Source organism: Cavia porcellus, unplaced genomic scaffold, assembly GCF_034190915.1.
Source record: "Cavia porcellus strain 051 isolate PalLab524CR breed Dunkin Hartley unplaced genomic scaffold, mCavPor4.1 scaffold_6, whole genome shotgun sequence".
Classification (NCBI taxonomy): Eukaryota; Metazoa; Chordata; class Mammalia; order Rodentia; family Caviidae; genus Cavia; species Cavia porcellus.
This window is the reverse complement of record NW_026947489.1, coordinates 56,184,251-56,212,146: the sequence shown is the minus strand read 5'-3', so window position 1 is coordinate 56,212,146 and position 27,896 is coordinate 56,184,251. Positions and strand designations below refer to the sequence as shown.

Sequence of the window (27,896 nt, the reverse complement as noted above, 5' to 3'; positions counted from 1 at the left end):
CTTTATGCGTCTGTGCCAATGCAGCTCAGGGTCGCAAGCAACATCTTGGTCTCCGCTATGTCTGTGAAGCAGAGGACGCCAGGAATCCCCTTGTGGATGCACAGCCGCCATAGGTCCCTTAGGCAGTGGGTCTGCTGAGTCCTCTGGGAAACCAAGCATCTCTGCTTGTGCCCAGCCCTCATCCCCACCCACGCCCCCAGCCCAGGCCCTCCCTGGCACATCCCTCTCCACCCTTCCCGGCCTCCAAAATGTCTACTGAGTAACTCCCTCCTGGAGTGCTGCTCTGGCTGCTGGAGCTGAGTGTGGAGGCCAATGTATGTGCAGACTGGCAGGCTTTTGAAGCCTGCCGGAGCCTGAGGCAGGGACTGGGGCCGGGAAGTGCTGCTGAGCAGAAGACGTGGTGGTCAGGTGTGCCAAGGAAGTCAGGGCAGCCTGGGAGGCAGGGCGGGCATGACGCCAGCCGGGCTCTTGAAGCTCAGCTGTCAGGTGTGTGACAGGCAGGTGTGTCTACACAGCTTTACAGTGCTTATTACGCACACCTATCCAGGTGGGGGCATAGCTCAGGGGTAGAGCATTTGACTGCAGATCAAGAGGTCCCCGGTTCAAATCCGGGTGCCCCCTACTGTGGTGACCCACTTTATTGCCAAACCTACAAGGCTCTTGTTTCCAGTCACTCAGGCTACTCTCTGCCTACATTGGGTATCCCAAGTCTCTGGGGACAAGGACTGTACCTGGCACAAGGCATGGTTGCGGGAGGGGTTTTACTCCCTGCTTTTCTCGGCTACAGGTGATAGAACCTAGGACCTTGCAGGCAGTTTCCTCACTAACCCTTCTCCTTTTCATCCCTGTTCTTGCCCCTTTCTCTCCCTGCTTTTTTTTTTCTTTTTCTTTTTGCTTTGCTTTCCTTTTATTTGCTTTGCTTTGCTTTTCTGGTTGGTTGGTTTGTTTCTTTGTTTATTTGGTTGCCTTCACGTGCTGCATGTTTCATCTATTTTGTTATGGACACTACTTTTTTGGGAGTCATCAAGAGGCCCACTGGGTGAACAACTTGCTCTCCTGCTGGTCCAGCCTCCCCAGAGTGTCAGATCCTAAGCTTGTGTCATCCGTCAAGTGACACACTTCTGCTTGGAGACACGCCTTGTGTGGGTGTGTGTGTGAGTGTGCGTGTGTGCGCGTGCGTGTGTGTGTGTCTGAGTGCATGTCTGTGAGTGTGTTTGTGTGTGTGTGTGTGTGTGTGTGTGTGTGTGTGTGTCTGTCTGTCTTCTTTGGTTGGCCAATTTGACTTACAGATGGATGGATGGGTGGCCCAATGCACATTTCATCTGTTTACTGTTTTGCAGTTTGCCGGTTCAGGCAGGATTTCTAGAGCATTTCCTAACTGTGTTCTCTGTCAGGCTTCTTTTGCTCAGGACTTGCCAGGGTAGCAGCAACTCAGCCTTCGTGGTGGCACAATTTCCGAGGCAGTTTGTGAGGAAGCCAGGGGACACTGGCAGATTCGATTCAGAACCCTTGGAGGAGAGCACCAGGAAAGCTGACATGAGAGAAGGAAGCACAGTGGCCTGCCACTGCACAGTGATTCCATGTGAAAGCAAACTCAATGGTATAATTATCGGCACCAGTTAGCCCAGTGCCCAGCATGTGGCGAGCTTAAGGTCAATAACAGCAAGACTGTGCATTCAGCCATGGGTGCTGAGCAGTGGGCCTGCTGTACAGGCGTGGGCCAGGCTTGCAGAAGCCCGACAATGTGGGAAAGGCAGGGGAGGGTGGAGTGAAGCAGTGACCAGGCCAGACGTGCGTCCCCTGAGGTGCTGCAGCACTGCCGAGGGGTGGTGACTGGCCACAGGGAAGGTGTCCACTCCCTGTAGCAAGGCTCAGACTAGAGCATGCTTCCTAGACAACGTGAGTTGTGAGGAGAGCCCTTCCGCGGTGTTCACAGCATCCTGACTCCAGGTCAGGGGCTCCCTGGCCTATACTGACTTGGGCTCCCTGCGTGTGCCTTGAGGGCACAGTATCCTGGGGCTTGGAGTGCCCCTAAGGCTGAGATGCTCCCTGCAAGTAAGGAGCAGGAGGATGGGTCGGGCTTTAAGTCAGCGCCTCTCTTACACCGTCCCGTTCCCACCGCTGAGACATCTCCTGACCACAGTCCTTGTATCCAGCTGCAGTCCTCCTCGACTTAGCGCTAGGCTCCGTGCACTTGCATTGCTGTCCTTTCTGTTTATGTCCACTACCCCTGAATCTTTCATCTCCATTGTGTACAATGACGGGAGCTCCTAGAGAAGTGACTGCTGGCAACCTCAGTAGCACTCCTCCGGCTCCATGGCTGGCTCCCTCTGTCCCCGAGTCTTGTGCCTACCAGGTTCCCCGGAGTGACACATTATCCCCATCCTTTGCGATATCTAGGGCCACAGCCCCTCGTCCATTGTTCTGGCCCTGCTGCCTATTCTTCTGGCCTGCACGAGAGCTATGGAGGGCTGTGGTAGTTTGTAGGGCTGCCAGGGTCTTTCACAGCGAGCAAGCGGCATCCACTGTCTTGTGAGCCCGGGCAGCCAACAGTCTGGGCCCAGATCCCCAGATCCCCGTCGGCCAATGACAGGCAATTTGGGTCTTGACCCCCACACCGTCCTTCCACAGCTCTGCCAGAGTGCTTGGTGGTAAGATGTCCCTTCTCATGACCTGGAACGGTGCTTCTCATAGGGTCGTGCGTCCCAAGTATTTGCTTCACCAGTGTGACCCTTTATGCGTCTGTGCCAATGCAGCTCAGGGTCGCAAGCAACATCTTGGTCTCCGCTATGTCTGTGAAGCAGAGGACGCCAGGAATCCCCTTGTGGATGCACAGCCGCCATAGGTCCCTTAGGCAGTGGGTCTGCTGAGTCCTCTGGGAAACCAAGCATCTCTGCTTGTGCCCAGCCCTCATCCCCACCCACGCCCCCAGCCCAGGCCCTCCCTGGCACATCCCTCTCCACCCTTCCCGGCCTCCAAAATGTCTACTGAGTAACTCCCTCCTGGAGTGCTGCTCTGGCTGCTGGAGCTGAGTGTGGAGGCCAATGTATGTGCAGACTGGCAGGCTTTTGAAGCCTGCCGGAGCCTGAGGCAGGGACTGGGGCCGGGAAGTGCTGCTGAGCAGAAGACGTGGTGGTCAGGTGTGCCAAGGAAGTCAGGGCAGCCTGGGAGGCAGGGCGGGCATGACGCCAGCCGGGCTCTTGAAGCTCAGCTGTCAGGTGTGTGACAGGCAGGTGTGTCTACACAGCTTTACAGTGCTTATTACGCACACCTATCCAGGTGGGGGCATAGCTCAGGGGTAGAGCATTTGACTGCAGATCAAGAGGTCCCCGGTTCAAATCCGGGTGCCCCCTACTGTGGTGACCCACTTTATTGCCAAACCTACAAGGCTCTTGTTTCCAGTCACTCAGGCTACTCTCTGCCTACATTGGGTATCCCAAGTCTCTGGGGACAAGGACTGTACCTGGCACAAGGCATGGTTGCGGGAGGGGTTTTACTCCCTGCTTTTCTCGGCTACAGGTGATAGAACCTAGGACCTTGCAGGCAGTTTCCTCACTAACCCTTCTCCTTTTCATCCCTGTTCTTGCCCCTTTCTCTCCCTGCTTTTTTTTTTCTTTTTCTTTTTGCTTTGCTTTCCTTTTATTTGCTTTGCTTTGCTTTTCTGGTTGGTTGGTTTGTTTCTTTGTTTATTTGGTTGCCTTCACGTGCTGCATGTTTCATCTATTTTGTTATGGACACTACTTTTTTGGGAGTCATCAAGAGGCCCACTGGGTGAACAACTTGCTCTCCTGCTGGTCCAGCCTCCCCAGAGTGTCAGATCCTAAGCTTGTGTCATCCGTCAAGTGACACACTTCTGCTTGGAGACACGCCTTGTGTGGGTGTGTGTGTGAGTGTGCGTGTGTGCGCGTGCGTGTGTGTGTGTCTGAGTGCATGTCTGTGAGTGTGTTTGTGTGTGTGTGTGTGTGTGTGTGTGTGTGTGTGTGTGTGTCTGTCTGTCTTCTTTGGTTGGCCAATTTGACTTACAGATGGATGGATGGGTGGCCCAATGCACATTTCATCTGTTTACTGTTTTGCAGTTTGCCGGTTCAGGCAGGATTTCTAGAGCATTTCCTAACTGTGTTCTCTGTCAGGCTTCTTTTGCTCAGGACTTGCCAGGGTAGCAGCAACTCAGCCTTCGTGGTGGCACAATTTCCGAGGCAGTTTGTGAGGAAGCCAGGGGACACTGGCAGATTCGATTCAGAACCCTTGGAGGAGAGCACCAGGAAAGCTGACATGAGAGAAGGAAGCACAGTGGCCTGCCACTGCACAGTGATTCCATGTGAAAGCAAACTCAATGGTAGAATTATCGGCACCAGTTAGCCCAGTGCCCAGCATGTGGCGAGCTTAAGGTCAATAACAGCAAGACTGTGCATTCAGCCATGGGTGCTGAGCAGTGGGCCTGCTGTACAGGCGTGGGCCAGGCTTGCAGAAGCCCGACAATGTGGGAAAGGCAGGGGAGGGTGGAGTGAAGCAGTGACCAGGCCAGACGTGCGTCCCCTGAGGTGCTGCAGCACTGCCGAGGGGTGGTGACTGGCCACAGGGAAGGTGTCCACTCCCTGTAGCAAGGCTCAGACTAGAGCATGCTTCCTAGACAACGTGAGTTGTGAGGAGAGCCCTTCCGCGGTGTTCACAGCATCCTGACTCCAGGTCAGGGGCTCCCTGGCCTATACTGACTTGGGCTCCCTGCGTGTGCCTTGAGGGCACAGTATCCTGGGGCTTGGAGTGCCCCTAAGGCTGAGATGCTCCCTGCAAGTAAGGAGCAGGAGGATGGGTCGGGCTTTAAGTCAGCGCCTCTCTTACACCGTCCCGTCACCCACCCTTCCCACCGCTGAGACATCTCCTGACCACAGTCCTTGTATCCAGCTGCAGTCCTCCTCGACTTAGCGCTAGGCTCCGTGCACTTGCATTGCTGTCCTTTCTGTTTATGTCCACTACCCCTGAATCTTTCATCTCCATTGTGTACAATGACGGGAGCTCCTAGAGAAGTGACTGCTGGCAACCTCAGTAGCACTCCTCCGGCTCCATGGCTGGCTCCCTCTGTCCCCGAGTCTTGTGCCTACCAGGTTCCCCGGAGTGACACATTATCCCCATCCTTTGCGATATCTAGGGCCACAGCCCCTCGTCCATTGTTCTGGCCCTGCTGCCTATTCTTCTGGCCTGCACGAGAGCTATGGAGGGCTGTGGTAGTTTGTAGGGCTGCCAGGGTCTTTCACAGCGAGCAAGCGGCATCCACTGTCTTGTGAGCCCGGGCAGCCAACAGTCTGGGCCCAGATCCCCAGATCCCCGTCGGCCAATGACAGGCAATTTGGGTCTTGACCCCCACACCGTCCTTCCACAGCTCTGCCAGAGTGCTTGGTGGTAAGATGTCCCTTCTCATGACCTGGAACGGTGCTTCTCATAGGGTCGTGCGTCCCAAGTATTTGCTTCACCAGTGTGACCCTTTATGCGTCTGTGCCAATGCAGCTCAGGGTCGCAAGCAACATCTTGGTCTCCGCTATGTCTGTGAAGCAGAGGACGCCAGGAATCCCCTTGTGGATGCACAGCCGCCATAGGTCCCTTAGGCAGTGGGTCTGCTGAGTCCTCTGGGAAACCAAGCATCTCTGCTTGTGCCCAGCCCTCATCCCCACCCACGCCCCCAGCCCAGGCCCTCCCTGGCACATCCCTCTCCACCCTTCCCGGCCTCCAAAATGTCTACTGAGTAACTCCCTCCTGGAGTGCTGCTCTGGCTGCTGGAGCTGAGTGTGGAGGCCAATGTATGTGCAGACTGGCAGGCTTTTGAAGCCTGCCGGAGCCTGAGGCAGGGACTGGGGCCGGGAAGTGCTGCTGAGCAGAAGACGTGGTGGTCAGGTGTGCCAAGGAAGTCAGGGCAGCCTGGGAGGCAGGGCGGGCATGACGCCAGCCGGGCTCTTGAAGCTCAGCTGTCAGGTGTGTGACAGGCAGGTGTGTCTACACAGCTTTACAGTGCTTATTACGCACACCTATCCAGGTGGGGGCATAGCTCAGGGGTAGAGCATTTGACTGCAGATCAAGAGGTCCCCGGTTCAAATCCGGGTGCCCCCTACTGTGGTGACCCACTTTATTGCCAAACCTACAAGGCTCTTGTTTCCAGTCACTCAGGCTACTCTCTGCCTACATTGGGTATCCCAAGTCTCTGGGGACAAGGACTGTACCTGGCACAAGGCATGGTTGCGGGAGGGGTTTTACTCCCTGCTTTTCTCGGCTACAGGTGATAGAACCTAGGACCTTGCAGGCAGTTTCCTCACTAACCCTTCTCCTTTTCATCCCTGTTCTTGCCCCTTTCTCTCCCTGCTTTTTTTTTTCTTTTTCTTTTTGCTTTGCTTTCCTTTTATTTGCTTTGCTTTGCTTTTCTGGTTGGTTGGTTTGTTTCTTTGTTTATTTGGTTGCCTTCACGTGCTGCATGTTTCATCTATTTTGTTATGGACACTACTTTTTTGGGAGTCATCAAGAGGCCCACTGGGTGAACAACTTGCTCTCCTGCTGGTCCAGCCTCCCCAGAGTGTCAGATCCTAAGCTTGTGTCATCCGTCAAGTGACACACTTCTGCTTGGAGACACGCCTTGTGTGGGTGTTGTGTGTGAGTGTGCGTGTGTGCGCGTGCGTGTGTGTGTGTCTGAGTGCATGTCTGTGAGTGTGTTTGTGTGTGTGTGTGTGTGTGTGTGTGTGTGTGTGTGTGTCTGTCTTCTTTGGTTGCCAATTTGACTTACAGATGGATGGATGGGTGGCCAATGCACATTTCATCTGTTTACTGTTTTGCAGTTTGCCGGTTCAGGCAGGATTTCTAGAGCATTTCCTAACTGTGTTCTCTGTCAGGCTTCTTTTGCTCAGGACTGCCAGGTAGCAGCAACTCAGCCTTCGTGGTGGCACAATTTCCGAGGCAGTTTGTGAGGAAGCCAGGGGACACTGGCAGATTCGATTCAGAACCCTTGGAGGAGAGCACCAGGAAAGCTGACATGAGAGAAGGAAGCACAGTGGCCTGCCACTGCACAGTGATTCCATGTGAAAGCAAACTCAATGGTAGAATTATCGGCACCAGTTAGCCCAGTGCCCAGCATGTGGCGAGCTTAAGGTCAATAACAGCAAGACTGTGCATTCAGCCATGGGTGCTGAGCAGTGGGCCTGCTGTACAGGCGTGGGCCAGGCTTGCAGAAGGCCCGACAATGTGGGAAAGGCAGGGGAGGGTGGAGTGAAGCAGTGACCAGGCCAGACGTGCGTCCCCTGAGGTGCTGCAGCACTGCCGAGGGGTGGTGACTGGCCACAGGGAAGGTGTCCACTCCCTGTAGCAAGGCTCAGACTAGAGCATGCTTCCTAGACAACGTGAGTTGTGAGGAGAGCCCTTCCGCGGTGTTCACAGCATCCTGACTCCAGGTCAGGGGCTCCCTGGCCTATACTGACTTGGGCTCCCTGCTGTGCCTTGAGGGCACAGTATCCTGGGGCTTGGAGTGCCCCTAAGGCTGAGATGCTCCCTGCAAGGTAAGGAGCAGGAGGATGGGTCGGGCTTTAAGTCAGCGCCTCTCTTACACCGTCCCGTCACCCACCCTTCCCACCGCTGAGACATCTCCTGACCACAGTCCTTGTATCCAGCTGCAGTCCTCCTCGACTTAGCGCTAGGCTCCGTGCACTTGCATGCTGTCCTTTCTGTTTATGTCCACTACCCCTGAATCTTTCATCTCCATTGTGTACATGACGGGAGCTCCTAGAGAAGTGACTGCTGGCAACCTCAGTAGCACTCCTCCGGCTCCATGGCTGGCTCCCTCTGTCCCCGAGTCTTGTGCCTACCAGGTTCCCCGGAGTGACACATTATCCCCATCCTTTGCGATATCTAGGGCCACAGCCCCTCGTCCATTGTTCTGCCCTGCTGCCTATTCTTCTGGCCTGCACGAGAGCTATGGAGGGCTGTGGTAGTTTGTAGGCTGCCAGGGTCTTTCACAGCGAGCAAGCGGCATCCACTGTCTTGTGAGCCCGGGCAGCCAACAGTCTGGGCCCAGATCCCCAGATCCCCGTCGGCCAATGACAGGCAATTTGGGTCTTGACCCCCACACCGTCCTTCCACAGCTCTGCCAGAGTGCTTGGTGGTAAGATGTCCCTTCTCATGACCTGGAACGGTGCTTCTCATAGGGTCGTGCGTCCCAAGTATTTGCTTCACCAGTGTGACCCTTTATGCGTCTGTGCCAATGCAGCTCAGGGTCGCAAGCAACATCTTGGTCTCCGCTATGTCTGTGAAGCAGAGGACGCCAGGAATCCCCTTGTGGTGCACAGCCGCCATAGGTCCCTTAGGCAGTGGGTCTGCTGAGTCCTCTGGGAAACCAAGCATCTCTGCTTGTGCCCAGCCCTCATCCCCACCCACGCCCCCAGCCCAGGCCCTCCCTGGCACATCCCTCTCCACCCTTCCCGGCCTCCAAATGTCTACTGATTAACTCCCTCCTGGAGTCTGCTCTGGCTGCTGGAGCTGAGTGTGGAGCCAATGTATGTGCAGACTGGCAGGCTTTTGAAGCCTGCCGGAGCCTGAGGCAGGGACTGGGGCCGGGAAGTGCTGCTGAGCAGAAGACGTGGTGGTCAGGTGTGCCAAGGAAGTCAGGGCAGCCTGGGAGGCAGGGCGGGCATGACGCCAGCCGGGCTCTTGAAGCTCAGCTGTCAGGTGTGTGACAGGCAGGTGTGTCTACACAGCTTTACAGTGCTTATTACGCACACTATCCAGGTGGGGGCATAGCTCAGGGGTAGAGCATTTGACTGCAGATCAAGAGGTCCCGGTTCAAATCCGGGTGCCCCCTACTGTGGTGACCCACTTTATTGCCAAACCTACAAGGCTCTTGTTTCCAGTCACTCAGGCTACTCTCTGCCTACATTGGGTATCCCAAGTCTCTGGGGACAAGGACTGTACCTGGCACAAGGCATGGTTGCGGGAGGGGTTTTACTCCCTGCTTTTCTCGGCTACAGGTGATAGAACCTAGGACCTTGCAGGCAGTTTCCTCACTAACCCTTCTCCTTTTCATCCCTGTTCTTGCCCCTTTCTCTCCCTGCTTTTTTTTTTCTTTTTCTTTTTGCTTTGCTTTCCTTTTATTTGCTTTGCTTTGCTTTTCTGGTTGGTTGGTTTGTTTCTTTGTTTATTTGGTTGCCTTCACGTGCTGCATGTTTCATCTATTTTGTTATGGACACTACTTTTTTGGGAGTCATCAAGAGGCCCACTGGGTGAACAACTTGCTCTCCTGCTGGTCCAGCCTCCCCAGAGTGTCAGATCCTAAGCTTGTGTCATCCGTCAAGTGACACACTTCTGCTTGGAGACACGCCTTGTGTGGGTGTGTGTGTGAGTGTGCGTGTGTGCGCGTGCGTGTGTGTGTGTCTGAGTGCATGTCTGTGAGTGTGTTTGTGTGTGTGTGTGTGTGTGTGTGTGTGTGTGTGTGTGTCTGTCTGTCTTCTTTGGTTGGCCAATTTGACTTACAGATGGATGGATGGGTGGCCCAATGCACATTTCATCTGTTTACTGTTTTGCAGTTTGCCGGTTCAGGCAGGATTTCTAGAGCATTTCCTAACTGTGTTCTCTGTCAGGCTTCTTTTGCTCAGGACTTGCCAGGGTAGCAGCAACTCAGCCTTCGTGGTGGCACAATTTCCGAGGCAGTTTGTGAGGAAGCCAGGGGACACTGGCAGATTCGATTCAGAACCCTTGGAGGAGAGCACCAGGAAAGCTGACATGAGAGAAGGAAGCACAGTGGCCTGCCACTGCACAGTGATTCCATGTGAAAGCAAACTCAATGGTATAATTATCGGCACCAGTTAGCCCAGTGCCCAGCATGTGGCGAGCTTAAGGTCAATAACAGCAAGACTGTGCATTCAGCCATGGGTGCTGAGCAGTGGGCCTGCTGTACAGGCGTGGGCCAGGCTTGCAGAAGCCCGACAATGTGGGAAAGGCAGGGGAGGGTGGAGTGAAGCAGTGACCAGGCCAGACGTGCGTCCCCTGAGGTGCTGCAGCACTGCCGAGGGGTGGTGACTGGCCACAGGGAAGGTGTCCACTCCCTGTAGCAAGGCTCAGACTAGAGCATGCTTCCTAGACAACGTGAGTTGTGAGGAGAGCCCTTCCGCGGTGTTCACAGCATCCTGACTCCAGGTCAGGGGCTCCCTGGCCTATACTGACTTGGGCTCCCTGCGTGTGCCTTGAGGGCACAGTATCCTGGGGCTTGGAGTGCCCCTAAGGCTGAGATGCTCCCTGCAAGTAAGGAGCAGGAGGATGGGTCGGGCTTTAAGTCAGCGCCTCTCTTACACCGTCCCGTTCCCACCGCTGAGACATCTCCTGACCACAGTCCTTGTATCCAGCTGCAGTCCTCCTCGACTTAGCGCTAGGCTCCGTGCACTTGCATTGCTGTCCTTTCTGTTTATGTCCACTACCCCTGAATCTTTCATCTCCATTGTGTACAATGACGGGAGCTCCTAGAGAAGTGACTGCTGGCAACCTCAGTAGCACTCCTCCGGCTCCATGGCTGGCTCCCTCTGTCCCCGAGTCTTGTGCCTACCAGGTTCCCCGGAGTGACACATTATCCCCATCCTTTGCGATATCTAGGGCCACAGCCCCTCGTCCATTGTTCTGGCCCTGCTGCCTATTCTTCTGGCCTGCACGAGAGCTATGGAGGGCTGTGGTAGTTTGTAGGGCTGCCAGGGTCTTTCACAGCGAGCAAGCGGCATCCACTGTCTTGTGAGCCCGGGCAGCCAACAGTCTGGGCCCAGATCCCCAGATCCCCGTCGGCCAATGACAGGCAATTTGGGTCTTGACCCCCACACCGTCCTTCCACAGCTCTGCCAGAGTGCTTGGTGGTAAGATGTCCCTTCTCATGACCTGGAACGGTGCTTCTCATAGGGTCGTGCGTCCCAAGTATTTGCTTCACCAGTGTGACCCTTTATGCGTCTGTGCCAATGCAGCTCAGGGTCGCAAGCAACATCTTGGTCTCCGCTATGTCTGTGAAGCAGAGGACGCCAGGAATCCCCTTGTGGATGCACAGCCGCCATAGGTCCCTTAGGCAGTGGGTCTGCTGAGTCCTCTGGGAAACCAAGCATCTCTGCTTGTGCCCAGCCCTCATCCCCACCCACGCCCCCAGCCCAGGCCCTCCCTGGCACATCCCTCTCCACCCTTCCCGGCCTCCAAAATGTCTACTGAGTAACTCCCTCCTGGAGTGCTGCTCTGGCTGCTGGAGCTGAGTGTGGAGGCCAATGTATGTGCAGACTGGCAGGCTTTTGAAGCCTGCCGGAGCCTGAGGCAGGGACTGGGGCCGGGAAGTGCTGCTGAGCAGAAGACGTGGTGGTCAGGTGTGCCAAGGAAGTCAGGGCAGCCTGGGAGGCAGGGCGGGCATGACGCCAGCCGGGCTCTTGAAGCTCAGCTGTCAGGTGTGTGACAGGCAGGTGTGTCTACACAGCTTTACAGTGCTTATTACGCACACCTATCCAGGTGGGGGCATAGCTCAGGGGTAGAGCATTTGACTGCAGATCAAGAGGTCCCCGGTTCAAATCCGGGTGCCCCCTACTGTGGTGACCCACTTTATTGCCAAACCTACAAGGCTCTTGTTTCCAGTCACTCAGGCTACTCTCTGCCTACATTGGGTATCCCAAGTCTCTGGGGACAAGGACTGTACCTGGCACAAGGCATGGTTGCGGGAGGGGTTTTACTCCCTGCTTTTCTCGGCTACAGGTGATAGAACCTAGGACCTTGCAGGCAGTTTCCTCACTAACCCTTCTCCTTTTCATCCCTGTTCTTGCCCCTTTCTCTCCCTGCTTTTTTTTTTCTTTTTCTTTTTGCTTTGCTTTCCTTTTATTTGCTTTGCTTTGCTTTTCTGGTTGGTTGGTTTGTTTCTTTGTTTATTTGGTTGCCTTCACGTGCTGCATGTTTCATCTATTTTGTTATGGACACTACTTTTTTGGGAGTCATCAAGAGGCCCACTGGGTGAACAACTTGCTCTCCTGCTGGTCCAGCCTCCCCAGAGTGTCAGATCCTAAGCTTGTGTCATCCGTCAAGTGACACACTTCTGCTTGGAGACACGCCTTGTGTGGGTGTGTGTGTGAGTGTGCGTGTGTGCGCGTGCGTGTGTGTGTGTCTGAGTGCATGTCTGTGAGTGTGTTTGTGTGTGTGTGTGTGTGTGTGTGTGTGTGTGTGTGTGTGTCTGTCTGTCTTCTTTGGTTGGCCAATTTGACTTACAGATGGATGGATGGGTGGCCCAATGCACATTTCATCTGTTTACTGTTTTGCAGTTTGCCGGTTCAGGCAGGATTTCTAGAGCATTTCCTAACTGTGTTCTCTGTCAGGCTTCTTTTGCTCAGGACTTGCCAGGGTAGCAGCAACTCAGCCTTCGTGGTGGCACAATTTCCGAGGCAGTTTGTGAGGAAGCCAGGGGACACTGGCAGATTCGATTCAGAACCCTTGGAGGAGAGCACCAGGAAAGCTGACATGAGAGAAGGAAGCACAGTGGCCTGCCACTGCACAGTGATTCCATGTGAAAGCAAACTCAATGGTAGAATTATCGGCACCAGTTAGCCCAGTGCCCAGCATGTGGCGAGCTTAAGGTCAATAACAGCAAGACTGTGCATTCAGCCATGGGTGCTGAGCAGTGGGCCTGCTGTACAGGCGTGGGCCAGGCTTGCAGAAGCCCGACAATGTGGGAAAGGCAGGGGAGGGTGGAGTGAAGCAGTGACCAGGCCAGACGTGCGTCCCCTGAGGTGCTGCAGCACTGCCGAGGGGTGGTGACTGGCCACAGGGAAGGTGTCCACTCCCTGTAGCAAGGCTCAGACTAGAGCATGCTTCCTAGACAACGTGAGTTGTGAGGAGAGCCCTTCCGCGGTGTTCACAGCATCCTGACTCCAGGTCAGGGGCTCCCTGGCCTATACTGACTTGGGCTCCCTGCGTGTGCCTTGAGGGCACAGTATCCTGGGGCTTGGAGTGCCCCTAAGGCTGAGATGCTCCCTGCAAGTAAGGAGCAGGAGGATGGGTCGGGCTTTAAGTCAGCGCCTCTCTTACACCGTCCCGTCACCCACCCTTCCCACCGCTGAGACATCTCCTGACCACAGTCCTTGTATCCAGCTGCAGTCCTCCTCGACTTAGCGCTAGGCTCCGTGCACTTGCATTGCTGTCCTTTCTGTTTATGTCCACTACCCCTGAATCTTTCATCTCCATTGTGTACAATGACGGGAGCTCCTAGAGAAGTGACTGCTGGCAACCTCAGTAGCACTCCTCCGGCTCCATGGCTGGCTCCCTCTGTCCCCGAGTCTTGTGCCTACCAGGTTCCCCGGAGTGACACATTATCCCCATCCTTTGCGATATCTAGGGCCACAGCCCCTCGTCCATTGTTCTGGCCCTGCTGCCTATTCTTCTGGCCTGCACGAGAGCTATGGAGGGCTGTGGTAGTTTGTAGGGCTGCCAGGGTCTTTCACAGCGAGCAAGCGGCATCCACTGTCTTGTGAGCCCGGGCAGCCAACAGTCTGGGCCCAGATCCCCAGATCCCCGTCGGCCAATGACAGGCAATTTGGGTCTTGACCCCCACACCGTCCTTCCACAGCTCTGCCAGAGTGCTTGGTGGTAAGATGTCCCTTCTCATGACCTGGAACGGTGCTTCTCATAGGGTCGTGCGTCCCAAGTATTTGCTTCACCAGTGTGACCCTTTATGCGTCTGTGCCAATGCAGCTCAGGGTCGCAAGCAACATCTTGGTCTCCGCTATGTCTGTGAAGCAGAGGACGCCAGGAATCCCCTTGTGGATGCACAGCCGCCATAGGTCCCTTAGGCAGTGGGTCTGCTGAGTCCTCTGGGAAACCAAGCATCTCTGCTTGTGCCCAGCCCTCATCCCCACCCACGCCCCCAGCCCAGGCCCTCCCTGGCACATCCCTCTCCACCCTTCCCGGCCTCCAAAATGTCTACTGAGTAACTCCCTCCTGGAGTGCTGCTCTGGCTGCTGGAGCTGAGTGTGGAGGCCAATGTATGTGCAGACTGGCAGGCTTTTGAAGCCTGCCGGAGCCTGAGGAAGGGACTGGGGCCGGGAAGTGCTGCTGAGCAGAAGACGTGGTGGTCAGGTGTGCCAAGGAAGTCAGGGCAGCCTGGGAGGCAGGGCGGGCATGACGCCAGCCGGGCTCTTGAAGCTCAGCTGTCAGGTGTGTGACAGGCAGGTGTGTCTACACAGCTTTACAGTGCTTATTACGCACACCTATCCAGGTGGGGGCATAGCTCAGGGGTAGAGCATTTGACTGCAGATCAAGAGGTCCCCGGTTCAAATCCGGGTGCCCCCTACTGTGGTGACCCACTTTATTGCCAAACCTACAAGGCTCTTGTTTCCAGTCACTCAGGCTACTCTCTGCCTACATTGGGTATCCCAAGTCTCTGGGGACAAGGACTGTACCTGGCACAAGGCATGGTTGCGGGAGGGGTTTTACTCCCTGCTTTTCTCGGCTACAGGTGATAGAACCTAGGACCTTGCAGGCAGTTTCCTCACTAACCCTTCTCCTTTTCATCCCTGTTCTTGCCCCTTTCTCTCCCTGCTTTTTTTTTTCTTTTTCTTTTTGCTTTGCTTTCCTTTTATTTGCTTTGCTTTGCTTTTCTGGTTGGTTGGTTTGTTTCTTTGTTTATTTGGTTGCCTTCACGTGCTGCATGTTTCATCTATTTTGTTATGGACACTACTTTTTTGGGAGTCATCAAGAGGCCCACTGGGTGAACAACTTGCTCTCCTGCTGGTCCAGCCTCCCCAGAGTGTCAGATCCTAAGCTTGTGTCATCCGTCAAGTGACACACTTCTGCTTGGAGACACGCCTTGTGTGGGTGTGTGTGTGAGTGTGCGTGTGTGCGCGTGCGTGTGTGTGTGTCTGAGTGCATGTCTGTGAGTGTGTTTGTGTGTGTGTGTGTGTGTGTGTGTGTGTGTGTGTGTGTCTGTCTTCTTTGGTTGGCCAATTTGACTTACAGATGGATGGATGGGTGGCCCAATGCACATTTCATCTGTTTACTGTTTTGCAGTTTGCCGGTTCAGGCAGGATTTCTAGAGCATTTCCTAACTGTGTTCTCTGTCAGGCTTCTTTTGCTCAGGACTTGCCAGGGTAGCAGCAACTCAGCCTTCGTGGTGGCACAATTTCCGAGGCAGTTTGTGAGGAAGCCAGGGGACACTGGCAGATTCGATTCAGAACCCTTGGAGGAGAGCACCAGGAAAGCTGACATGAGAGAAGGAAGCACAGTGGCCTGCCACTGCACAGTGATTCCATGTGAAAGCAAACTCAATGGTAGAATTATCGGCACCAGTTAGCCCAGTGCCCAGCATGTGGCGAGCTTAAGGTCAATAACAGCAAGACTGTGCATTCAGCCATGGGTGCTGAGCAGTGGGCCTGCTGTACAGGCGTGGGCCAGGCTTGCAGAAGCCCGACAATGTGGGAAAGGCAGGGGAGGGTGGAGTGAAGCAGTGACCAGGCCAGACGTGCGTCCCCTGAGGTGCTGCAGCACTGCCGAGGGGTGGTGACTGGCCACAGGGAAGGTGTCCACTCCCTGTAGCAAGGCTCAGACTAGAGCATGCTTCCTAGACAACGTGAGTTGTGAGGAGAGCCCTTCCGCGGTGTTCACAGCATCCTGACTCCAGGTCAGGGGCTCCCTGGCCTATACTGACTTGGGCTCCCTGCGTGTGCCTTGAGGGCACAGTATCCTGGGGCTTGGAGTGCCCCTAAGGCTGAGATGCTCCCTGCAAGTAAGGAGCAGGAGGATGGGTCGGGCTTTAAGTCAGCGCCTCTCTTACACCGTCCCGTTCCCACCGCTGAGACATCTCCTGACCACAGTCCTTGTATCCAGCTGCAGTCCTCCTCGACTTAGCGCTAGGCTCCGTGCACTTGCATTGCTGTCCTTTCTGTTTATGTCCACTACCCCTGAATCTTTCATCTCCATTGTGTACAATGACGGGAGCTCCTAGAGAAGTGACTGCTGGCAACCTCAGTAGCACTCCTCCGGCTCCATGGCTGGCTCCCTCTGTCCCCGAGTCTTGTGCCTACCAGGTTCCCCGGAGTGACACATTATCCCCATCCTTTGCGATATCTAGGGCCACAGCCCCTCGTCCATTGTTCTGGCCCTGCTGCCTATTCTTCTGGCCTGCACGAGAGCTATGGAGGGCTGTGGTAGTTTGTAGGGCTGCCAGGGTCTTTCACAGCGAGCAAGCGGCATCCACTGTCTTGTGAGCCCGGGCAGCCAACAGTCTGGGCCCAGATCCCCAGATCCCCGTCGGCCAATGACAGGCAATTTGGGTCTTGACCCCCACACCGTCCTTCCACAGCTCTGCCAGAGTGCTTGGTGGTAAGATGTCCCTTCTCATGACCTGGAACGGTGCTTCTCATAGGGTCGTGCGTCCCAAGTATTTGCTTCACCAGTGTGACCCTTTATGCGTCTGTGCCAATGCAGCTCAGGGTCGCAAGCAACATCTTGGTCTCCGCTATGTCTGTGAAGCAGAGGACGCCAGGAATCCCCTTGTGGATGCACAGCCGCCATAGGTCCCTTAGGCAGTGGGTCTGCTGAGTCCTCTGGGAAACCAAGCATCTCTGCTTGTGCCCAGCCCTCATCCCCACCCACGCCCCCAGCCCAGGCCCTCCCTGGCACATCCCTCTCCACCCTTCCCGGCCTCCAAAATGTCTACTGAGTAACTCCCTCCTGGAGTGCTGCTCTGGCTGCTGGAGCTGAGTGTGGAGGCCAATGTATGTGCAGACTGGCAGGCTTTTGAAGCCTGCCGGAGCCTGAGGAAGGGACTGGGGCCGGGAAGTGCTGCTGAGCAGAAGACGTGGTGGTCAGGTGTGCCAAGGAAGTCAGGGCAGCCTGGGAGGCAGGGCGGGCATGACGCCAGCCGGGCTCTTGAAGCTCAGCTGTCAGGTGTGTGACAGGCAGGTGTGTCTACACAGCTTTACAGTGCTTATTACGCACACCTATCCAGGTGGGGGCATAGCTCAGGGGTAGAGCATTTGACTGCAGATCAAGAGGTCCCCGGTTCAAATCCGGGTGCCCCCTACTGTGGTGACCCACTTTATTGCCAAACCTACAAGGCTCTTGTTTCCAGTCACTCAGGCTACTCTCTGCCTACATTGGGTATCCCAAGTCTCTGGGGACAAGGACTGTACCTGGCACAAGGCATGGTTGCGGGAGGGGTTTTACTCCCTGCTTTTCTCGGCTACAGGTGATAGAACCTAGGACCTTGCAGGCAGTTTCCTCACTAACCCTTCTCCTTTTCATCCCTGTTCTTGCCCCTTTCTCTCCCTGCTTTTTTTTTTCTTTTTCTTTTTGCTTTGCTTTCCTTTTATTTGCTTTGCTTTGCTTTTCTGGTTGGTTGGTTTGTTTCTTTGTTTATTTGGTTGCCTTCACGTGCTGCATGTTTCATCTATTTTGTTATGGACACTACTTTTTTGGGAGTCATCAAGAGGCCCACTGGGTGAACAACTTGCTCTCCTGCTGGTCCAGCCTCCCCAGAGTGTCAGATCCTAAGCTTGTGTCATCCGTCAAGTGACACACTTCTGCTTGGAGACACGCCTTGTGTGGGTGTGTGTGTGAGTGTGCGTGTGTGCGCGTGCGTGTGTGTGTGTCTGAGTGCATGTCTGTGAGTGTGTTTGTGTGTGTGTGTGTGTGTGTGTGTGTGTGTGTGTGTGTGTCTGTCTTCTTTGGTTGGCCAATTTGACTTACAGATGGATGGATGGGTGGCCCAATGCACATTTCATCTGTTTACTGTTTTGCAGTTTGCCGGTTCAGGCAGGATTTCTAGAGCATTTCCTAACTGTGTTCTCTGTCAGGCTTCTTTTGCTCAGGACTTGCCAGGGTAGCAGCAACTCAGCCTTCGTGGTGGCACAATTTCCGAGGCAGTTTGTGAGGAAGCCAGGGGACACTGGCAGATTCGATTCAGAACCCTTGGAGGAGAGCACCAGGAAAGCTGACATGAGAGAAGGAAGCACAGTGGCCTGCCACTGCACAGTGATTCCATGTGAAAGCAAACTCAATGGTAGAATTATCGGCACCAGTTAGCCCAGTGCCCAGCATGTGGCGAGCTTAAGGTCAATAACAGCAAGACTGTGCATTCAGCCATGGGTGCTGAGCAGTGGGCCTGCTGTACAGGCGTGGGCCAGGCTTGCAGAAGCCCGACAATGTGGGAAAGGCAGGGGAGGGTGGAGTGAAGCAGTGACCAGGCCAGACGTGCGTCCCCTGAGGTGCTGCAGCACTGCCGAGGGGTGGTGACTGGCCACAGGGAAGGTGTCCACTCCCTGTAGCAAGGCTCAGACTAGAGCATGCTTCCTAGACAACGTGAGTTGTGAGGAGAGCCCTTCCGCGGTGTTCACAGCATCCTGACTCCAGGTCAGGGGCTCCCTGGCCTATACTGACTTGGGCTCCCTGCGTGTGCCTTGAGGGCACAGTATCCTGGGGCTTGGAGTGCCCCTAAGGCTGAGATGCTCCCTGCAAGTAAGGAGCAGGAGGATGGGTCGGGCTTTAAGTCAGCGCCTCTCTTACACCGTCCCGTTCCCACCGCTGAGACATCTCCTGACCACAGTCCTTGTATCCAGCTGCAGTCCTCCTCGACTTAGCGCTAGGCTCCGTGCACTTGCATTGCTGTCCTTTCTGTTTATGTCCACTACCCCTGAATCTTTCATCTCCATTGTGTACAATGACGGGAGCTCCTAGAGAAGTGACTGCTGGCAACCTCAGTAGCACTCCTCCGGCTCCATGGCTGGCTCCCTCTGTCCCCGAGTCTTGTGCCTACCAGGTTCCCCGGAGTGACACATTATCCCCATCCTTTGCGATATCTAGGGCCACAGCCCCTCGTCCATTGTTCTGGCCCTGCTGCCTATTCTTCTGGCCTGCACGAGAGCTATGGAGGGCTGTGGTAGTTTGTAGGGCTGCCAGGGTCTTTCACAGCGAGCAAGCGGCATCCACTGTCTTGTGAGCCCGGGCAGCCAACAGTCTGGGCCCAGATCCCCAGATCCCCGTCGGCCAATGACAGGCAATTTGGGTCTTGACCCCCACACCGTCCTTCCACAGCTCTGCCAGAGTGCTTGGTGGTAAGATGTCCCTTCTCATGACCTGGAACGGTGCTTCTCATAGGGTCGTGCGTCCCAAGTATTTGCTTCACCAGTGTGACCCTTTATGCGTCTGTGCCAATGCAGCTCAGGGTCGCAAGCAACATCTTGGTCTCCGCTATGTCTGTGAAGCAGAGGACGCCAGGAATCCCCTTGTGGATGCACAGCCGCCATAGGTCCCTTAGGCAGTGGGTCTGCTGAGTCCTCTGGGAAACCAAGCATCTCTGCTTGTGCCCAGCCCTCATCCCCACCCACGCCCCCAGCCCAGGCCCTCCCTGGCACATCCCTCTCCACCCTTCCCGGCCTCCAAAATGTCTACTGAGTAACTCCCTCCTGGAGTGCTGCTCTGGCTGCTGGAGCTGAGTGTGGAGGCCAATGTATGTGCAGACTGGCAGGCTTTTGAAGCCTGCCGGAGCCTGAGGCAGGGACTGGGGCCGGGAAGTGCTGCTGAGCAGAAGACGTGGTGGTCAGGTGTGCCAAGGAAGTCAGGGCAGCCTGGGAGGCAGGGCGGGCATGACGCCAGCCGGGCTCTTGAAGCTCAGCTGTCAGGTGTGTGACAGGCAGGTGTGTCTACACAGCTTTACAGTGCTTATTACGCACACCTATCCAGGTGGGGGCATAGCTCAGGGGTAGAGCATTTGACTGCAGATCAAGAGGTCCCCGGTTCAAATCCGGGTGCCCCCTACTGTGGTGACCCACTTTATTGCCAAACCTACAAGGCTCTTGTTTCCAGTCACTCAGGCTACTCTCTGCCTACATTGGGTATCCCAAGTCTCTGGGGACAAGGACTGTACCTGGCACAAGGCATGGTTGCGGGAGGGGTTTTACTCCCTGCTTTTCTCGGCTACAGGTGATAGAACCTAGGACCTTGCAGGCAGTTTCCTCACTAACCCTTCTCCTTTTCATCCCTGTTCTTGCCCCTTTCTCTCCCTGCTTTTTTTTTTCTTTTTCTTTTTGCTTTGCTTTCCTTTTATTTGCTTTGCTTTGCTTTTCTGGTTGGTTGGTTTGTTTCTTTGTTTATTTGGTTGCCTTCACGTGCTGCATGTTTCATCTATTTTGTTATGGACACTACTTTTTTGGGAGTCATCAAGAGGCCCACTGGGTGAACAACTTGCTCTCCTGCTGGTCCAGCCTCCCCAGAGTGTCAGATCCTAAGCTTGTGTCATCCGTCAAGTGACACACTTCTGCTTGGAGACACGCCTTGTGTGGGTGTGTGTGTGAGTGTGCGTGTGTGCGCGTGCGTGTGTGTGTGTCTGAGTGCATGTCTGTGAGTGTGTTTGTGTGTGTGTGTGTGTGTGTGTGTGTGTGTGTGTGTGTGTCTGTCTTCTTTGGTTGGCCAATTTGACTTACAGATGGATGGATGGGTGGCCCAATGCACATTTCATCTGTTTACTGTTTTGCAGTTTGCCGGTTCAGGCAGGATTTCTAGAGCATTTCCTAACTGTGTTCTCTGTCAGGCTTCTTTTGCTCAGGACTTGCCAGGGTAGCAGCAACTCAGCCTTCGTGGTGGCACAATTTCCGAGGCAGTTTGTGAGGAAGCCAGGGGACACTGGCAGATTCGATTCAGAACCCTTGGAGGAGAGCACCAGGAAAGCTGACATGAGAGAAGGAAGCACAGTGGCCTGCCACTGCACAGTGATTCCATGTGAAAGCAAACTCAATGGTAGAATTATCGGCACCAGTTAGCCCAGTGCCCAGCATGTGGCGAGCTTAAGGTCAATAACAGCAAGACTGTGCATTCAGCCATGGGTGCTGAGCAGTGGGCCTGCTGTACAGGCGTGGGCCAGGCTTGCAGAAGCCCGACAATGTGGGAAAGGCAGGGGAGGGTGGAGTGAAGCAGTGACCAGGCCAGACGTGCGTCCCCTGAGGTGCTGCAGCACTGCCGAGGGGTGGTGACTGGCCACAGGGAAGGTGTCCACTCCCTGTAGCAAGGCTCAGACTAGAGCATGCTTCCTAGACAACGTGAGTTGTGAGGAGAGCCCTTCCGCGGTGTTCACAGCATCCTGACTCCAGGTCAGGGGCTCCCTGGCCTATACTGACTTGGGCTCCCTGCGTGTGCCTTGAGGGCACAGTATCCTGGGGCTTGGAGTGCCCCTAAGGCTGAGATGCTCCCTGCAAGTAAGGAGCAGGAGGATGGGTCGGGCTTTAAGTCAGCGCCTCTCTTACACCGTCCCGTCACCCACCCTTCCCACCGCTGAGACATCTCCTGACCACAGTCCTTGTATCCAGCTGCAGTCCTCCTCGACTTAGCGCTAGGCTCCGTGCACTTGCATTGCTGTCCTTTCTGTTTATGTCCACTACCCCTGAATCTTTCATCTCCATTGTGTACAATGACGGGAGCTCCTAGAGAAGTGACTGCTGGCAACCTCAGTAGCACTCCTCCGGCTCCATGGCTGGCTCCCTCTGTCCCCGAGTCTTGTGCCTACCAGGTTCCCCGGAGTGACACATTATCCCCATCCTTTGCGATATCTAGGGCCACAGCCCCTCGTCCATTGTTCTGGCCCTGCTGCCTATTCTTCTGGCCTGCACGAGAGCTATGGAGGGCTGTGGTAGTTTGTAGGGCTGCCAGGGTCTTTCACAGCGAGCAAGCGGCATCCACTGTCTTGTGAGCCCGGGCAGCCAACAGTCTGGGCCCAGATCCCCAGATCCCCGTCGGCCAATGACAGGCAATTTGGGTCTTGACCCCCACACCGTCCTTCCACAGCTCTGCCAGAGTGCTTGGTGGTAAGATGTCCCTTCTCATGACCTGGAACGGTGCTTCTCGTAGGGTCGTGCGTCCCAAGTATTTGCTTCACCAGTGTGACCCTTTATGCGTCTGTGCCAATGCAGCTCAGGGTCGCAAGCAACATCTTGGTCTCCGCTATGTCTGTGAAGCAGAGGACGCCAGGAATCCCCTTGTGGATGCACAGCCGCCATAGGTCCCTTAGGCAGTGGGTCTGCTGAGTCCTCTGGGAAACCAAGCATCTCTGCTTGTGCCCAGCCCTCATCCCCACCCACGCCCCCAGCCCAGGCCCTCCCTGGCACATCCCTCTCCACCCTTCCCGGCCTCCAAAATGTCTACTGAGTAACTCCCTCCTGGAGTGCTGCTCTGGCTGCTGGAGCTGAGTGTGGAGGCCAATGTATGTGCAGACTGGCAGGCTTTTGAAGCCTGCCGGAGCCTGAGGCAGGGACTGGGGCCGGGAAGTGCTGCTGAGCAGAAGACGTGGTGGTCAGGTGTGCCAAGGAAGTCAGGGCAGCCTGGGAGGCAGGGCGGGCATGACGCCAGCCGGGCTCTTGAAGCTCAGCTGTCAGGTGTGTGACAGGCAGGTGTGTCTACACAGCTTTACAGTGCTTATTACGCACACCTATCCAGGTGGGGGCATAGCTCAGGGGTAGAGCATTTGACTGCAGATCAAGAGGTCCCCGGTTCAAATCCGGGTGCCCCCTACTGTGGTGACCCACTTTATTGCCAAACCTACAAGGCTCTTGTTTCCAGTCACTCAGGCTACTCTCTGCCTACATTGGGTATCCCAAGTCTCTGGGGACAAGGACTGTACCTGGCACAAGGCATGGTTGCGGGAGGGGTTTTACTCCCTGCTTTTCTCGGCTACAGGTGATAGAACCTAGGACCTTGCAGGCAGTTTCCTCACTAACCCTTCTCCTTTTCATCCCTGTTCTTGCCCCTTTCTCTCCCTGCTTTTTTTTTTCTTTTTCTTTTTGCTTTGCTTTCCTTTTATTTGCTTTGCTTTGCTTTTCTGGTTGGTTGGTTTGTTTCTTTGTTTATTTGGTTGCCTTCACGTGCTGCATGTTTCATCTATTTTGTTATGGACACTACTTTTTTGGGAGTCATCAAGAGGCCCACTGGGTGAACAACTTGCTCTCCTGCTGGTCCAGCCTCCCCAGAGTGTCAGATCCTAAGCTTGTGTCATCCGTCAAGTGACACACTTCTGCTTGGAGACACGCCTTGTGTGGGTGTGTGTGTGAGTGTGCGTGTGTGCGCGTGCGTGTGTGTGTGTCTGAGTGCATGTCTGTGAGTGTGTTTGTGTGTGTGTGTGTGTGTGTGTGTGTGTGTGTGTGTGTGTCTGTCTTCTTTGGTTGGCCAATTTGACTTACAGATGGATGGATGGGTGGCCCAATGCACATTTCATCTGTTTACTGTTTTGCAGTTTGCCGGTTCAGGCAGGATTTCTAGAGCATTTCCTAACTGTGTTCTCTGTCAGGCTTCTTTTGCTCAGGACTTGCCAGGGTAGCAGCAACTCAGCCTTCGTGGTGGCACAATTTCCGAGGCAGTTTGTGAGGAAGCCAGGGGACACTGGCAGATTCGATTCAGAACCCTTGGAGGAGAGCACCAGGAAAGCTGACATGAGAGAAGGAAGCACAGTGGCCTGCCACTGCACAGTGATTCCATGTGAAAGCAAACTCAATGGTAGAATTATCGGCACCAGTTAGCCCAGTGCCCAGCATGTGGCGAGCTTAAGGTCAATAACAGCAAGACTGTGCATTCAGCCATGGGTGCTGAGCAGTGGGCCTGCTGTACAGGCGTGGGCCAGGCTTGCAGAAGCCCGACAATGTGGGAAAGGCAGGGGAGGGTGGAGTGAAGCAGTGACCAGGCCAGACGTGCGTCCCCTGAGGTGCTGCAGCACTGCCGAGGGGTGGTGACTGGCCACAGGGAAGGTGTCCACTCCCTGTAGCAAGGCTCAGACTAGAGCATGCTTCCTAGACAACGTGAGTTGTGAGGAGAGCCCTTCCGCGGTGTTCACAGCATCCTGACTCCAGGTCAGGGGCTCCCTGGCCTATACTGACTTGGGCTCCCTGCGTGTGCCTTGAGGGCACAGTATCCTGGGGCTTGGAGTGCCCCTAAGGCTGAGATGCTCCCTGCAAGTAAGGAGCAGGAGGATGGGTCGGGCTTTAAGTCAGCGCCTCTCTTACACCGTCCCGTCACCCACCCTTCCCACCGCTGAGACATCTCCTGACCACAGTCCTTGTATCCAGCTGCAGTCCTCCTCGACTTAGCGCTAGGCTCCGTGCACTTGCATTGCTGTCCTTTCTGTTTATGTCCACTACCCCTGAATCTTTCATCTCCATTGTGTACAATGACGGGAGCTCCTAGAGAAGTGACTGCCGGCAACCTCAGTAGCACTCCTCCGGCTCCATGGCTGGCTCCCTCTGTCCCCGAGTCTTGTGCCTACCAGGTTCCCCGGAGTGACACATTATCCCCATCCTTTGCGATATCTAGGGCCACAGCCCCTCGTCCATTGTTCTGGCCCTGCTGCCTATTCTTCTGGCCTGCACGAGAGCTATGGAGGGCTGTGGTAGTTTGTAGGGCTGCCAGGGTCTTTCACAGCGAGCAAGCGGCATCCACTGTCTTGTGAGCCCGGGCAGCCAACAGTCTGGGCCCAGATCCCCAGATCCCCGTCGGCCAATGACAGGCAATTTGGGTCTTGACCCCCACACCGTCCTTCCACAGCTCTGCCAGAGTGCTTGGTGGTAAGATGTCCCTTCTCATGACCTGGAACGGTGCTTCTCATAGGGTCGTGCGTCCCAAGTATTTGCTTCACCAGTGTGACCCTTTATGCGTCTGTGCCAATGCAGCTCAGGGTCGCAAGCAACATCTTGGTCTCCGCTATGTCTGTGAAGCAGAGGACGCCAGGAATCCCCTTGTGGATGCACAGCCGCCATAGGTCCCTTAGGCAGTGGGTCTGCTGAGTCCTCTGGGAAACCAAGCATCTCTGCTTGTGCCCAGCCCTCATCCCCACCCACGCCCCCAGCCCAGGCCCTCCCTGGCACATCCCTCTCCACCCTTCCCGGCCTCCAAAATGTCTACTGAGTAACTCCCTCCTGGAGTGCTGCTCTGGCTGCTGGAGCTGAGTGTGGAGGCCAATGTATGTGCAGACTGGCAGGCTTTTGAAGCCTGCCGGAGCCTGAGGCAGGGACTGGGGCCGGGAAGTGCTGCTGAGCAGAAGACGTGGTGGTCAGGTGTGCCAAGGAAGTCAGGGCAGCCTGGGAGGCAGGGCGGGCATGACGCCAGCCGGGCTCTTGAAGCTCAGCTGTCAGGTGTGTGACAGGCAGGTGTGTCTACACAGCTTTACAGTGCTTATTACGCACACCTATCCAGGTGGGGGCATAGCTCAGGGGTAGAGCATTTGACTGCAGATCAAGAGGTCCCCGGTTCAAATCCGGGTGCCCCCTACTGTGGTGACCCACTTTATTGCCAAACCTACAAGGCTCTTGTTTCCAGTCACTCAGGCTACTCTCTGCCTACATTGGGTATCCCAAGTCTCTGGGGACAAGGACTGTACCTGGCACAAGGCATGGTTGCGGGAGGGGTTTTACTCCCTGCTTTTCTCGGCTACAGGTGATAGAACCTAGGACCTTGCAGGCAGTTTCCTCACTAACCCTTCTCCTTTTCATCCCTGTTCTTGCCCCTTTCTCTCCCTGCTTTTTTTTTTCTTTTTCTTTTTGCTTTGCTTTCCTTTTATTTGCTTTGCTTTGCTTTTCTGGTTGGTTGGTTTGTTTCTTTGTTTATTTGGTTGCCTTCACGTGCTGCATGTTTCATCTATTTTGTTATGGACACTACTTTTTTGGGAGTCATCAAGAGGCCCACTGGGTGAACAACTTGCTCTCCTGCTGGTCCAGCCTCCCCAGAGTGTCAGATCCTAAGCTTGTGTCATCCGTCAAGTGACACACTTCTGCTTGGAGACACGCCTTGTGTGGGTGTGTGTGTGAGTGTGCGTGTGTGCGCGTGCGTGTGTGTGTGTCTGAGTGCATGTCTGTGAGTGTGTTTGTGTGTGTGTGTGTGTGTGTGTGTGTGTGTGTGTGTGTGTGTGTCTGTCTTCTTTGGTTGGCCAATTTGACTTACAGATGGATGGATGGGTGGCCCAATGCACATTTCATCTGTTTACTGTTTTGCAGTTTGCCGGTTCAGGCAGGATTTCTAGAGCATTTCCTAACTGTGTTCTCTGTCAGGCTTCTTTTGCTCAGGACTTGCCAGGGTAGCAGCAACTCAGCCTTCGTGGTGGCACAATTTCCGAGGCAGTTTGTGAGGAAGCCAGGGGACACTGGCAGATTCGATTCAGAACCCTTGGAGGAGAGCACCAGGAAAGCTGACATGAGAGAAGGAAGCACAGTGGCCTGCCACTGCACAGTGATTCCATGTGAAAGCAAACTCAATGGTAGAATTATCGGCACCAGTTAGCCCAGTGCCCAGCATGTGGCGAGCTTAAGGTCAATAACAGCAAGACTGTGCATTCAGCCATGGGTGCTGAGCAGTGGGCCTGCTGTACAGGCGTGGGCCAGGCTTGCAGAAGCCCGACAATGTGGGAAAGGCAGGGGAGGGTGGAGTGAAGCAGTGACCAGGCCAGACGTGCGTCCCCTGAGGTGCTGCAGCACTGCCGAGGGGTGGTGACTGGCCACAGGGAAGGTGTCCACTCCCTGTAGCAAGGCTCAGACTAGAGCATGCTTCCTAGACAACGTGAGTTGTGAGGAGAGCCCTTCCGCGGTGTTCACAGCATCCTGACTCCAGGTCAGGGGCTCCCTGGCCTATACTGACTTGGGCTCCCTGCGTGTGCCTTGAGGGCACAGTATCCTGGGGCTTGGAGTGCCCCTAAGGCTGAGATGCTCCCTGCAAGTAAGGAGCAGGAGGATGGGTCGGGCTTTAAGTCAGCGCCTCTCTTACACCGTCCCGTCACCCACCCTTCCCACCGCTGAGACATCTCCTGACCACAGTCCTTGTATCCAGCTGCAGTCCTCCTCGACTTAGCGCTAGGCTCCGTGCACTTGCATTGCTGTCCTTTCTGTTTATGTCCACTACCCCTGAATCTTTCATCTCCATTGTGTACAATGACGGGAGCTCCTGGAGAAGTGACTGCCGGCAACCTCAGTAGCACTCCTCCGGCTCCATGGCTGGCTCCCTCTGTCCCCGAGTCTTGTGCCTACCAGGTTCCCCGGAGTGACACATTATCCCCATCCTTTGCGATATCTAGGGCCACAGCCCCTCGTCCATTGTTCTGGCCCTGCTGCCTATTCTTCTGGCCTGCACGAGAGCTATGGAGGGCTGTGGTAGTTTGTAGGGCTGCCAGGGTCTTTCACAGCGAGCAAGCGGCATCCACTGTCTTGTGAGCCCGGGCAGCCAACAGTCTGGGCCCAGATCCCCAGATCCCCGTCGGCCAATGACAGGCAATTTGGGTCTTGACCCCCACACCGTCCTTCCACAGCTCTGCCAGAGTGCTTGGTGGTAAGATGTCCCTTCTCATGACCTGGAACGGTGCTTCTCATAGGGTCGTGCGTCCCAAGTATTTGCTTCACCAGTGTGACCCTTTATGCGTCTGTGCCAATGCAGCTCAGGGTCGCAAGCAACATCTTGGTCTCCGCTATGTCTGTGAAGCAGAGGACGCCAGGAATCCCCTTGTGGATGCACAGCCGCCATAGGTCCCTTAGGCAGTGGGTCTGCTGAGTCCTCTGGGAAACCAAGCATCTCTGCTTGTGCCCAGCCCTCATCCCCACCCACGCCCCCAGCCCAGGCCCTCCCTGGCACATCCCTCTCCACCCTTCCCGGCCTCCAAAATGTCTACTGAGTAACTCCCTCCTGGAGTGCTGCTCTGGCTGCTGGAGCTGAGTGTGGAGGCCAATGTATGTGCAGACTGGCAGGCTTTTGAAGCCTGCCGGAGCCTGAGGCAGGGACTGGGGCCGGGAAGTGCTGCTGAGCAGAAGACGTGGTGGTCAGGTGTGCCAAGGAAGTCAGGGCAGCCTGGGAGGCAGGGCGGGCATGACGCCAGCCGGGCTCTTGAAGCTCAGCTGTCAGGTGTGTGACAGGCAGGTGTGTCTACACAGCTT

The 27,896-nt window shown here is 55.3% G+C and overlaps 10 non-coding genes across 10 annotated transcripts; all 10 read left to right on the top strand.

The window, feature by feature from the left end:
* Positions 1–549: 549 nt before the first annotated feature.
* Trnac-gca (transfer RNA cysteine (anticodon GCA)) lies at positions 550–621 on the top strand. The gene has a single exon. It is a non-coding gene; the product is annotated as a tRNA-Cys (tRNA).
* A 2,660-nt stretch (positions 622–3,281) lies between these two features.
* Positions 3,282–3,353, top strand: Trnac-gca (transfer RNA cysteine (anticodon GCA)). Its single transcript has one exon. It is a non-coding gene; the product is annotated as a tRNA-Cys (tRNA).
* Positions 3,354–6,027: 2,674 nt separating this feature from the next.
* On the top strand, positions 6,028–6,099 carry Trnac-gca (transfer RNA cysteine (anticodon GCA)). The gene has a single exon. It is a non-coding gene; the product is annotated as a tRNA-Cys (tRNA).
* Positions 6,100–8,756: 2,657 nt separating this feature from the next.
* Trnac-gca (transfer RNA cysteine (anticodon GCA)) lies at positions 8,757–8,827 on the top strand. Its single transcript has one exon. It is a non-coding gene; the product is annotated as a tRNA-Cys (tRNA).
* A 2,662-nt stretch (positions 8,828–11,489) lies between these two features.
* Trnac-gca (transfer RNA cysteine (anticodon GCA)) lies at positions 11,490–11,561 on the top strand. The gene has a single exon. It is a non-coding gene; the product is annotated as a tRNA-Cys (tRNA).
* Positions 11,562–14,235: 2,674 nt separating this feature from the next.
* On the top strand, positions 14,236–14,307 carry Trnac-gca (transfer RNA cysteine (anticodon GCA)). Its single transcript has one exon. It is a non-coding gene; the product is annotated as a tRNA-Cys (tRNA).
* A 2,658-nt stretch (positions 14,308–16,965) lies between these two features.
* Positions 16,966–17,037, top strand: Trnac-gca (transfer RNA cysteine (anticodon GCA)). Its single transcript has one exon. It is a non-coding gene; the product is annotated as a tRNA-Cys (tRNA).
* Positions 17,038–19,697: 2,660 nt separating this feature from the next.
* Positions 19,698–19,769, top strand: Trnac-gca (transfer RNA cysteine (anticodon GCA)). Its single transcript has one exon. It is a non-coding gene; the product is annotated as a tRNA-Cys (tRNA).
* Positions 19,770–22,439: 2,670 nt separating this feature from the next.
* On the top strand, positions 22,440–22,511 carry Trnac-gca (transfer RNA cysteine (anticodon GCA)). The gene has a single exon. It is a non-coding gene; the product is annotated as a tRNA-Cys (tRNA).
* Positions 22,512–25,181: 2,670 nt separating this feature from the next.
* Positions 25,182–25,253, top strand: Trnac-gca (transfer RNA cysteine (anticodon GCA)). The gene has a single exon. It is a non-coding gene; the product is annotated as a tRNA-Cys (tRNA).
* Positions 25,254–27,896: the final 2,643 nt, after the last annotated feature.